The sequence below is a fragment of the Silurus meridionalis genome, chromosome 4 (assembly GCF_014805685.1).
Source record: "Silurus meridionalis isolate SWU-2019-XX chromosome 4, ASM1480568v1, whole genome shotgun sequence".
NCBI lineage: Eukaryota > Metazoa > Chordata > Actinopteri > Siluriformes > Siluridae > Silurus > Silurus meridionalis.
Window position 1 is genome coordinate 62,315 of NC_060887.1, and position 12,802 is coordinate 75,116.

At 37.1% G+C, this 12,802-nt stretch overlaps 1 non-coding gene across 1 annotated transcript; it reads right to left on the reverse strand.

The window, feature by feature from the left end:
* Positions 1-12,181: 12,181 nt before the first annotated feature.
* trnav-uac lies at positions 12,182-12,254 on the reverse strand. Its single transcript has one exon. It is a non-coding gene; the product is annotated as a tRNA-Val (tRNA).
* Between the last annotated feature and the right edge of the window lie 548 nt (positions 12,255-12,802).

The window sequence follows — 12,802 nt, forward strand, 5'->3', positions numbered from 1 at the left end:
CCAAATAGCAGCTCTGCAGAGATCAGCATGCAGCTTGGGATCGCGTGGAACAAACTGAGTGAAGAACAGAAGAAACCCTACTACACTGAATCATGGAGGCTTAAACAGGAACACGAACAGTTGTTTCCTGGTAGGTGAACTTTCTTTATAGACAAATGGCAAAATAACAAAACAAACGCATCAATTCTGACACTTTTATTGTTTTTATGTCGCTTCTTACTCTTTAAATTCTTCTTTTCTATCATGTAGATTGGGTTTATAAACCGCTTCCAAAGAAGGGAAGGAGAAAAGGCAGTTTGCAGAGTAGTGACTCACAGAGGAGACCTGATCATCAACCAAACCACCACATAGTCATGAACATGCCAGAAGAAGTACCAGTCCATGACCTCGTGCCTGAAGTTAGTGATCAGTTCCCCGGCCTTAGCCACCAAGAACTGCTGTCTCCTAAAGACATCTGCTTTGATCCTCCTCTTTTCCCTTCTGTTTCTGAGTCGACTTTCTGCCAGACCAAGTGAGTTAGTAAACTGCATTGGAACAGTTTCAGAAGAATGACATGCAAATGAAGTTTTACTCTGCATCTTAAATAATCACCATAATCGCCACTCATTTACTTTAATATGCAGCTAAAATTGTGCACTTCTGTTTACAGCACCTGCTATGGGTCTGACTGTACAAGCAGTGAGGTTCAGCTCGAGGACGAGGAGGAAATCACTTTGCTCAACAACGACATCTTTTCCATGTTAAATGAGGAATATGGCTTTTTTAACCAGTCTGGAGCCCAGAATCATACTGAAGACCCCCACAACAGCACAGAGATCCTGGATTCTGTACCAGTGTTTGATATCGACAGCTTCGAGGATCTGTTGAAGCAACTTGAAGAGATGGAAAATGATTCAGGAATAGAGGAAGATGGTGAAATACGAACATTTCATGTACTTTAGTGTGCATGTTGTTTCACCATCTTCATTTTATATTAAATTTTATTTTAAACAACTTTTATATAAGGAAATAAAGATTTTGTATGACAATCATGTCTAATGTCTCTTCATCACAGAGAAAATTCAATCACTTCATTTTCTTTCTTGAAATCCACTTTAGTAAAGTCAGTGATGTTTGATGTCCTTAAAGAAAAGGAATTTGACAGAAACTGAAGTTGAGGTATTTTCTTGCAGCTTTAGTGCTTTGTTTAAATTAAATGTGGGGCAGAACCTGATTCACTTAAACATCTGTACTTGATAATTGAGCACATGGATTAGCACAAGAAATTCAGTGAGCATAAGTAAAATGATCATGTCGTCTCAGCTTCATCCAGAAAACCTGGAAGTTTAACAAGAAAAAGCTGTTGGTTTTATTGACATGTACACACACATTAAGACACTTTTAAGGACTCATTAGAACAATGTTTAGTGTATGAGAGAGAAAATGTCAATAAGAATTTGATTAAACGCACACACAGATGAAAATTCTTACCTGTAGCGCCTCCTTGTTGTGGGTTATAGATTCATACTGGGACTTCAGGACACTGTGAGCCTCTCGTTCTTGCTCACGCTCCTAAAACACAGCCATGAGGAAGAGGATGAAGGATTTAGTCATTAAGGGTTTAGTCATTAATGTTCACATCCACAATGAGGCTCTACTAATATTACCTTCACCACCAGCTTGTGTGTTTAAACCTGAATAAATCCACTATTAAACCATTAAAAACATTTTAACAAGTTATCACAATTTATATTTGAGTAAATATTTGAACACTTTGTCTTTTCCTAACACTGTTTATCAGTTCATTTCTGCTGAACTGAAGCCATTTTCTTTCCTCTCAGTTTAACAGCAGTTACTGAAGCACACAGAGGAACAACTCAGTCATACACTAGGACACATTTCACTACCACATTTATACCTGTTTTTACATCTTTATTATTTCCTATAGTGTCCATTTACTGTGTAAATGTAGATCAAAATACAGAAACAACATGAAAAGCGAAATACAATTATTTAGCAAAATTAGCTAACTAGCCAGCTAGCTATTTTTTAGCTTTAATAGTTTTCCTTCTCAGTCTAAATATCAGATTTGTAGTGAACTATAAGTAAACTCTTGGTATCTATAAGTTTATTGATCTCCTACACCATTAGCTGAAAGGTCCATTTTTGCTCACTGCAACATTTATGGAAATAAATGATAGATAGATAGATAGATAGATAGATAGATAGATAGATAGATAGATAGATAGATAGATAGATAGATAGATAGATAGATAGATAGATAGAGATTTATTGTAATTGCATTGTACAGGTACACAGCAATGAAATGCCGTTTGGCATTAACTAGAAGTGCAAAATGTAGCTATCGTGCAAAAGGGCAGATAAATATATGTAATATTTACAGCAAGTGATAAATATATAAACATATGTACAGTGGATAAATATAAAGGCAGTAACAGTGCAGAGATGTGTGGACATCATTAAGAAGTACAGGATGGATCTAAGTCTATGGCATTGAAGAGTAATGTGCAGAAGTGAAGATTACAAGATTATGGCATTTAAGAATTATCAAGCTAAATAACCAGTCTATAATTTTTGTCAAATTTATTTACTTTTTCCTGCAAGTCTGTGATCTTTATGCTAATGATCAGGAGTAAACACAAAATGAGGAACATCGCTTTTCCCCTCTTCACTCCGGTACCGATGGTCCTGATCACCTTTCCGCCTGTTTGGGGATTTTATGGGTGATTTGTTTCTCAATAATAATAATTATAATAATAATAAATGATAAACTCTGTGTTTTAAAGAGAATAAAATCCATAAAGCTCGAAACTCACCGTTCCAGGGGTCGTACAGTTCACTTCATCCCGACAGAGGGTCTTCATCCTCCACCTGGAACACGGCGTCTCTCGGAGCTACAGGAGGAAAATCCAAGCGATGCTGAGGAAAGAAAAGTCCAAACAAATAAAATCAAATAAATAATATAAATATTTCATATAATAAAAATTATTATATGTATATCTTTTCAGCTGATACACACTGTGTGGTCAAAAGTATTTGGACACTTGTCTTTTCCAGCCAGATGTGATTCATAAATTCACCTAAAATGCACTTAAATGCACCATACAGCCAATTAACATGCAAACTGTTGAAACACTTCATATAAACAGAATGTAGAATCACTGAAAGCATTTTAAATGGGATTTAAATACCTGCTACAGAGGGAAGCAGGAGCTTTTCTGTAGCTATTATTGCTTTAATGTTCATGGCACAGGACCAAATATCAGTTTATTTTATCTTTCCATAATGAGCTGGAATAAATCATAAATGCTGTGGTGACCCCCGTGTGTAATGCTGCATGATGGCACTGCTGGAGGATTACACCAGTGGAAGATTAAGGAGAAAACGAGTCTCCAGGGACCATGATGATTTCTTGGCCCATGATGATGACTGGCTAATAAGCTGATTTAGATTCCTACAGCTGTGCTCCTGGATCTATGTGCTGAATTGGGTCCAGTACTACAGAGGGCAACAGGTTGTTTTAGTGGAAATGTCTTGATTCATAATATGATGTATATATATATATATATATATATATATATATATATATATATATATATATATATATATATATAAAATATGATATGATGTACCTGTTCCAGACTGTGCTGTAGACTACAACAGGTTCATACAAATTATTCAGTCATGTAAATTCAGCTTGATTATATTTCATATATGATGAAACTCAAAACATCAGTGCTTATGCTCCACAAGTTGGTTGTGAGATGGAGGAGAAGGAAAAATTCTGGAGTGAGTTATATAGAGTGGTAGAAGGTGTTCCTAGGAATAAAAGATTGGTGATTGGGGCAGATTTAATGGGCATGTAGGTGAAGAGAACAGTGGTGATGAGGAGGTGATGGGTAGGTATGGCTTTAACCTCTCAGTCGTCGGAGTTGCGCCAGCGCAACTGATATCCCATTGTTCTCAGGTGTTAATGTTTAGCAATAGATCCCACTACATGCCCTGAGAGATGGTGGTGCCCAGGAACCTGAATGACTCCACTGCTGCCATAGTGCTGTTCATGATGGTGAGTTGGGGGAGAGCAGGGGGTTTCTCCTAAAATCCACAATCATCTCCACTGTTTTAAGCGTGTTAGGCTCCAGGTTTTTATGACTGCACCATGTCTTTCAGGCCTTTCTTCACTGAAGCAGGGTCGTTGGCTGAAAACTGATTCTACAGCTATTTAGAGTAGCTCCTCTTAGCCACTCTATTAGGATCAATGATGAGGATTAATCTTCCTCATATTAATGAATAAATCATGTACTACAGTATTTGAAAATAACTTGAAATCCTGTCAACCGAGAACAGAAAGCTGAGGGTACATTGGGAACAAGTCTCCCAAAACTGGAAAGTTGCAATCTGGAAACATATGCAGGTGCAGGTGATTGTGTGGATCCATAGGGTAGTGGTCATCACATCTGCTTTACACACAGAAGGTTCTTCTGCGACCCCCAGTGGAACCATGCAGCTAGCAAACATGAATGAGGTTTATGTATTTGTCACAAATTGTTACTTAATCCTGGTATTAAATAAACAACTTTTGGTGTTTCTGCATTGTGCTTGTAACAGAAATGGACAATAGGAATTCCAAAAGGCTCAAGGGCATTGCTCCACTGGGGTCGAATCCAGGACCTCCTGCGAGTAAAGGAGATGTGGTGACCGTTAAAGCTGTAAGAGAAGTTGGACACTAAGGAAGGAGAAAAGGAGAACTATAAGGGAATAAAGTTGATCAGTCACACCATGAAGTTATAGGAAATAGTGGAAGCCAGGCTGAGTTTATTCATTAGTTATTTATCCAGTTATCATCTGTTAACCTGTTATTTCAACAAAACCAGATTTTCTCCTGCAAACCAAGTTCAAGAAAATGCTACAAGGAATTGACTCCCATGTCGTGTTTGCTGGACTTTAGAATGTAATACTTTATTGCACTGAGGTGCTTTAGTACCTAAAGGTCTTCATTTAAACATTTATTATTTTAGAATGATTAATTTTTATTATTATTATATGCAGATTTACATATTTATGAAACCCAAAGAGATAAAATTATTACATTTCCAATAATTGGTTTGATTAAACAATGTTATTTGAGTGTTATACAATCAACACATCCTCGTCAAAGCAAGGAACATTCATAAACCCCCAAAAACTATAATAATGATGATAATAATAATAATAATAATAATAATAATAATAATAATAATAACTGCAGTTGGTTGTCAGATGTCAGTCTCACACTGCCCTCTAGTGGTGTTTTGTTGTCTAGTTATATGTGATGATCTTTTACAAAGCAAAATATTTTTCTTGATAATATTAAACTGTCTAAAACTTAAACTGTTTACTGTTTAACATACAGGGGGTTCATGTTAAATTTTTAAGCTAAATGTTTGTGATATAATTAAATGAAACAGAAGTTAAATGAAGCTGATTAAAATGAATGTAATTTTGTGTTTTTTGAGAGACTGCTGAAAGGAAATTTCTGGAACTATCTATGGATTCAGACTCAGTCGAGCTGAAACGGTGAAGCGACTCTCCTGAACCCCATTGTTTTAGAAGTGATTGAACTGAACTCTCTTGAACCGAGTCACTTGAACTGAATCTAAGGAGTCAAAATCACCAAATCGAATCATTTTGAACTGAATTGACCAATCTGAATGGACTGAATTATTAAAATGAATCTATTAAATAGTTATTTCTGATGTTTTTCTACTAACTGCAGTTGTCAAAAGTTATACTTGAACTATGATGTTATGAGGCTGCATTGGAACTAAACTTTATAGTATTGTGTGATCAGATGAACCCATGAAGAACTCATGTATTGTAAACTGATTTAATCTCTGTGTTATTGTGATTTAATATTTAAACTGATGCTGTGAATACTGTTCAATAACTGTTTATTTTATTACTTTAACTTCTGTTCATGTAAAATTGGGTTTAAACAAAACCTTTATTTTATTATCATTTACTTTTGTCCCGTTTTCCCAACATTTTATCATGTGGATTTTAATTCTGAGTTAAATTTAAATGATGTACAATAATAATTTAATAATAGAAACAAAACAAACACTATATTTAAGATATTTATTTATTTTGAAGTAATAAAAAATATTGAGTTACAATAATCACTGATATGTTTGTACTTTATTATATGTAGGACATGTCCAGCTTGATCTCCTCTTTTCTTTCTCTGGTTTTCTTTCTCTAGTGCTGAAGTCATATTGCTGAACAGCTGTACAGCTTCCTCCAGTCACTCTCGGGTTTCCATCCTCATTTCTCTTCCCTCACCTAAGAATCTTTGTTTCCTCAGAGATTTTCTGCGACTCTTTGGGTTTGTAGAGGTTCAGCTTTCTGTTTCTGCTGTTTATATATATATAAGTGCTTTTTCTAAGCATTTTTTATCGGTTATGTCGACTTTTTTTATGTCGCCGAACCCTAATATCTCGAGCACAAGGGGGGAAAAATTTGGCATTTAATGTCGGTTATCTCGGTGCAGCCGCAGAAGAACTCATGAAGTGGCGGAAAAATCAAGGCTTACAGCTGCTACAGGTGTTGTATTGTATACTGGTGAATCTCTGCTGTTAGTTAGTGCTAGTGTTCGTAGTGTTAGTAGGGGTGCGGCGCGGCTTTGGGAAGAAAAGAGCAGCCGTTGAGAGAGTGCCGGTGGGAAGGCACGTACCGGGATACACATGAGCGATAACAACGACCGCTGTGAACCAACATATACCAACAATAACGGACGGTGAGAGTGTGGAAGTTTAAATAGGAGCTGGTGATGATGATAAACGAGCACCATATGTGCGCGAATGAAGCGGAGCTTCAGAGAAAGCGGCCGAGAAAACACCTGACACGCTGAAGGGGGCCGAAGGGGGCGTGGCAGGTGGATTCCTGACAGATAAACATGTACTGTATGTATTTTTATAACATGCCTTCATCAAACAAATCGCGGCAACGCTGTTGTGTAAAAACCCCTCCAAAAACACGTGCATGCACATTCTCATTTATTAACGCACATCATGTACATAAAGAAATTTCAAGCACGTTAATATATTGCCGCCATTTTGATTTTCGTTTATCTCAATCATCGGTTACCTCGATGCTTTTTGGCGACCCCCTAGGACATCGACATAACCGGGTTCCACTGTATTAATAATTTAAATAATATCAAATAAAGAATATTAAATATTTCATATAATAAAAATCAAAAGTGATCTTTCAGAGTTGAATCCCAGTGGAAAAGCGACTGATCCAAAGCTGCTGCTTTTCAGCTGATACACACTGTGTGGTCAAAAGTATTTGGACACGTGTCTTTTCCAGACAGATGTGGTTCATAAATTCACCTAAAATGCTCTTAAATGCACCATACAGCCAATTAACATGCAAACTGTGAAACACTTCATATAAACAGAATGTAGAATCACTGAAAGCATTTTAAATGGGATTTAAATACCCGCTACAGAGGGAAGCAGGAGCTTTTCTGTAGCTATTATTGCTTTTATGTTCATGGCACAGGACCAAATATCAGTTTATTTTATCTTTTCATAATGAGCTGGAATAAATCATAAATGCTGTGGTGCCAATGGAAGATTAAGAAGAGAAAATCTCCAGGGACCATGATGATTTCTTGGTCTGGATGATGACTGGCTAATAATCTGATTTAGATTCCTACAGCTGTGCTCCTGGATCTATGTGCTGAATTGGGTCCAGTAGTACAGAGGAAACACACCAGAACCATGCCGTCCCCGTCCAAATACAGGTCCTCACCACTCTGGGGTTAATGACAACAGGTTGTTTCTAGTGGGAAATGGCAGACAGGGTCTGCTATAGGTCTGGTATCTGCCCCTGAGTGTCATAATGCCTGTCATTTTGGATGTTATTTTTAAGGTGGGTAGTCGATACATCAGGTTTTCCTTCACTGTGGCACACTGACCTGCTTCAGCACATGATTCCTTTATCCTGACACATAGCAGTGTAGGGAACAGACTACAGGCAGCTGCAGGACGTGATGACTGGCTTCTTGGTGACTTTAACAATATGTAGAAATTGTAAACATTGTCCTGATGTAGTCTATAATATGACAGGTGACAGAGGCTTCACCCCTCAGACACTTCTCTCCTCCTGAAATGCAGATGTGGAGCTCTGGATGTCTCAGGTGGAAGACTTCTATACCACCCGGAAAAAGTGTGTAAGATTATCAGGGTGTGTGGTGTTTTGCACAATGTGGCACTGAGGACCAGTTTCCTCTCCTCCTGACCTCCCTCCCCCTCAGCATTATGACCCCGAGCCACAGCCCCCTGCCCCACAAGAGCGATATAAACTAAGTGGAAAAATCCACGAGGAGGTCATACAGCGTTTGTAAGGAAGACAAAAATCATGGTTGTTAATAGTGTTTATTGTGACTCTTTGTAGAAAAAGATTAAAATCAAGATTTAAAAAGATTAAAAAGTTTTGAAAAGACAGAAATAAAAAATGATTAAAAGACGAGACGATCTACAAGATACAATAGCTTTACACTCAGCTTTATACTATTGACTATAAGTGTAAAACTATCATAAATAGCCATAAGAGAAACAGAAAGAGGAAAAGGCATGTTCAGACTCTCTGTTTCTCTTGTCGCCTCCTTTTTTCTATTTCTCCTTTTCTTTTGAAGGTTTTCTTGTCTCAGCTGAGCAACAATTTCCTCCCATCGCTCTCGGACTCTCATATAATGATCTGTTTTATTCTCTGAAGTCTTCTTTTCTTCCTCACAGAGATTCTGGGTATCCTGGAGCCCCCTGTTGGTCTGAAGCTGTAAGTTGTTCCTCTCCTCTATGTCAAGTTTAGTTTTCTCTTTCGTCCTCTTGTTTTTCCTCAAAATCCAACGTGGGCTCAAACTGAGCAACACGTTCCTCCAGTCGCTCTTTCTCTCTGATCAAATGATCTCTCCTGCTCTGCACTATTTTTATTTTCTCACAGTGATTCTGAGTATCCTGGAGCTCCATGGTGGTCTGTTCTAAAGTGACCTCAAGCTGAGCAACATGTTCCTCCACTTTCTTTTGTTCTCTTGTCCAGCTCTCTCTCTCACAGTCTACAGTTTTCTCCAGTTCCTTATGGATTTTCAGGAAGACTGGAGCTCCATGGTGGTCTGCTCCAAAATAAACTCAAGCTGAGCAACACGTTCCTCCAGTTGTTTTTGTTCTCTTGCCCAGCTCTGGCTTCTCTCAGTTATGTCCTGTTCCTGCTGCTTTCGCTCAGAAGCCAAAGTAGCCTCCAGCTTTTGCACCGTCTGTAGCAGAATGGCTTTCTCTTCTTTCTCTTCTGTTATCTTCTCTATCATTAGAAGAGAAAATGCATCCAAGTCTTTCTCTACTTTCTCCATGTGTTCCAGCTTCTCCTTCATTTCAGCAATCTGCTTAGTTTTCTTTTGTTCTTCTGCTTTGAAAAAATTCTCTTAACCTTCTGAAGAGCTCCATGTTTATGCCTCTTTACTCACAAGCAAAAACCTTGGAAATGAGAGAAACAGAGACGCATTCCCAATTATAGACGTTGCCTTACTGTGACGTCACAGGCAGATGCCCGCCCTCCGTCTGTGACGTAACCCGGTCTCTTTTTACCTGACACTATGCGCATGCGCACATTACAGAGGTCAAGAGCGGATAAAATAGCATGTCTTCACAGCTTTTCTGTTGTTCCTGAGAGAAGAGCGATATTACAGTCATAAATAAGATAAAACGGCTGTAAACTGTGTATAAAGCGAGTGAATCCGAGTTGAGAACCGGAAGTTGACCGGAGTGACTCTATGAATGTTGCAGAATCATAAATGACCAGTAGGTGGCAGTGTGATGTGTATTAGAGCTCACTGTCACAGCAGGTCATTAGAAGTAGTGGAGCTCTAATGACGTCATTAATAGCGAGGACAAGACACACAGCAGTTTGGGATTCTTTTATTGACTTTATTGATTAATTGATTTGGAGTATGATTGTGTTTCTGATCAAAGTAAGTTCATGTGTATGGAGTAAAAACAACCTGTACATTTCTCACTTCCAGACAGTATTATGAGATGTTCATCTGCTGGAAGTTCATGTTTAATGCTGCATGTTTTATAGGATTTATGAGCTGGAATAAATGTCCAAAAACCTCAATTCAACACTGAGTGATTTTTGTAGTTTGGTAGATATTAGATCTTTTGATGTATTATTCTTTTTTAAATATCTGTGTTTTAAATACACATTTATAAATATCAAGGCTTTTACTGGGTAATAAATTAAAAACATAAAGTCATAATTTACTGAAATGAAATTGAAAACATCAAAATACAACAAAAATAAATAAAATGACTATCAATATGTTTAAAACTAGAATAAATCTGGTTCAGACAGTTAAATACAGTGCAGTATTACAGCCTTATTTCATGTTCATTTTATAAACACAGTTTGTCATTATAATATTAATAATAATAATAATAATAATAATAATAATAATAATAATAATAATACTTTATTGCAATAGGGTGCTTTAGTACCTAAAGGTCTACATTTAAACATACTTTTATATTCTAAAATTATAAATTTTATGATTATTATTATATGAAGATTTCCACATTTATATGATTTATCCTACAGATTAATCACTATAAAGAAAATAGAAACATACACAAGAATGTTATTAACAACTTGTACACTGTACTGCACGATCCATGTGGAATATAATGTGATATAATAATGAATATTGTGAATGTAAACAAACATTCAGCAGTAGTTGAAAAAAATCAGGTCAGTCTCTGAGCATAAGCACTGAATCACTTGGAATTTACTCGCTCAATAATAAAAACTCTTTGCTATAGTTGTGAGGTGACTGATACACAAAGCCATGGAGCAGTTGGACACTGGGGAGACAATCAGATGAATGAAAGTAGAAAATGTGATAAAACCCTAAAGTTTATTGTGAGATTTGAGTCGTGATCGTTCAGATGCACAGTGTAGCAGCAATGACACAAACTTCACTTCACAACAAGAGCAAAAATACATGAATGAAAAATGAATGAAGTTAAAATTCATCAAATGGAAAAAAATCCAATGTTATTTAAACTTTGGAGAAAAATCTTATATTCTGTTAATCAATTCTCTCATACTGACCACTGGATGTTCTACACGGCACCTCATGGTAAAGACTCTCTGATGACAGGAGACTCCACCATGATGCCGAGGCGATAAGAAGATCAGTAACATCCTGACACTGAGTTACAGTACAGTGGTCAGGGTCATACAGAGGTTTTCCAAGACGTGTTCCACTCAGAACAGACCTCACAAGGGTCCATCAAAGAAGTCGAGTCCTCGTGCTGTGCGTCAGGTGCAGAAGCTGCTTCAGAAAACAGACACACGAGTGCTGCAGCATCGCTTTAATCACTTCTTATTTCAAGAAATCTTACCAAGTGTAATTATTTTACTGCACTGGCAAATCATTTGACTTGTTTCTAGTCTGTAGAGTTTCTTCTTAAATCATGCTTTTATTTCTTTATTTCGACGGATATTTTTTGCAGTGGACGCGTCATAATGTGTGCTGTGTGTTTTTATCCCTGACCACCGAGCACCATAGAGTGAATAAAATGTATTAATATTCTTCATTCATACAATTCGTACAAGATGATTCATACAAATCAATACAATTCATTTTAGAATTGTATTAATAGTGTAAAGAGTAAAGTTTGAAGTCATCGAGGATGTAACACGACTTTAAAAAAGAGCTGGAATAAATAGAGTGAGAACAGCAGCCGCTGCACAGACTCCAGATCACACACTCTCATACAGTATTAGAAAAGCACTTGTATTCCTCTCAACCGAGAACAGAAAGCTGAGGGTACATTGGGAACAAGTTTCCCAAAACTGTATAGTTGCAATCTGGAAAACATATTGCCTGAATCATTATTTCTGCTCATTTATGCTGTGCAGATGATTGTGTGGATCCATAGGGTAGTGGTCGTCACATCTGCTTTACACACAGAAGGTCCTTCCAGTGGAACCATGCAGGTTGCAAACATGAGTGAGGTTTATATATTACTCACAAATTGTTACTCAATCCTGGAAATAAAGTTTTGCATGTTTTTGCATTGTGGTTGAAACAGAAATGGAGGAAAAGCATTCCAAAATTAGAATCAGAGACTCAAGGGCATGGCTCCACTGGGGGTCAAACCCAGGACCTTCTGCGTGTAAAGCAGACGTGATGACCGCTACACTATGGAACCTGCTGCTGAGAAGGTTGATGTCCAATGTGCATAAATAGAAACATATCTCTCAAAATCTAACTGGAAAAATATAAATTAAACTTAGAAAATTCACTGACTCAAATGTCACAATCATCTCCACTGTTTTGGGCATGAGCTTTATGAGAGTCTCCTCACTGTTCACATAAGGCTACATAACCCCTACAGAGAGACTGCAGGAGTTCATGTCTCATAGACTGTTTCTCTGCTTCGATCTTGTCCAAAATCACAGACAAAAACGTCTCTGCTAAAGACTAAATAAGACAAAAGAAAAGGATCATCCAATATCCAACTAAATCACACATGTCCTCAAATCATGTATATAAAACAAATATTAAGGAGTTAAGACTTGACTGTAGACCAGGTTTAGGAAAACTATTAGACTTAGATTTAGAATTAGAACATCAGGGCACTGAATTCACTTTTACAAATGAGAAAACTCAAATCCACAGCTAAACAATAAAGTTGTTTGAATTTTGTGCACACTAAATAAAACAGAAGATAATAACTGACCTTGTTTACACAAAACA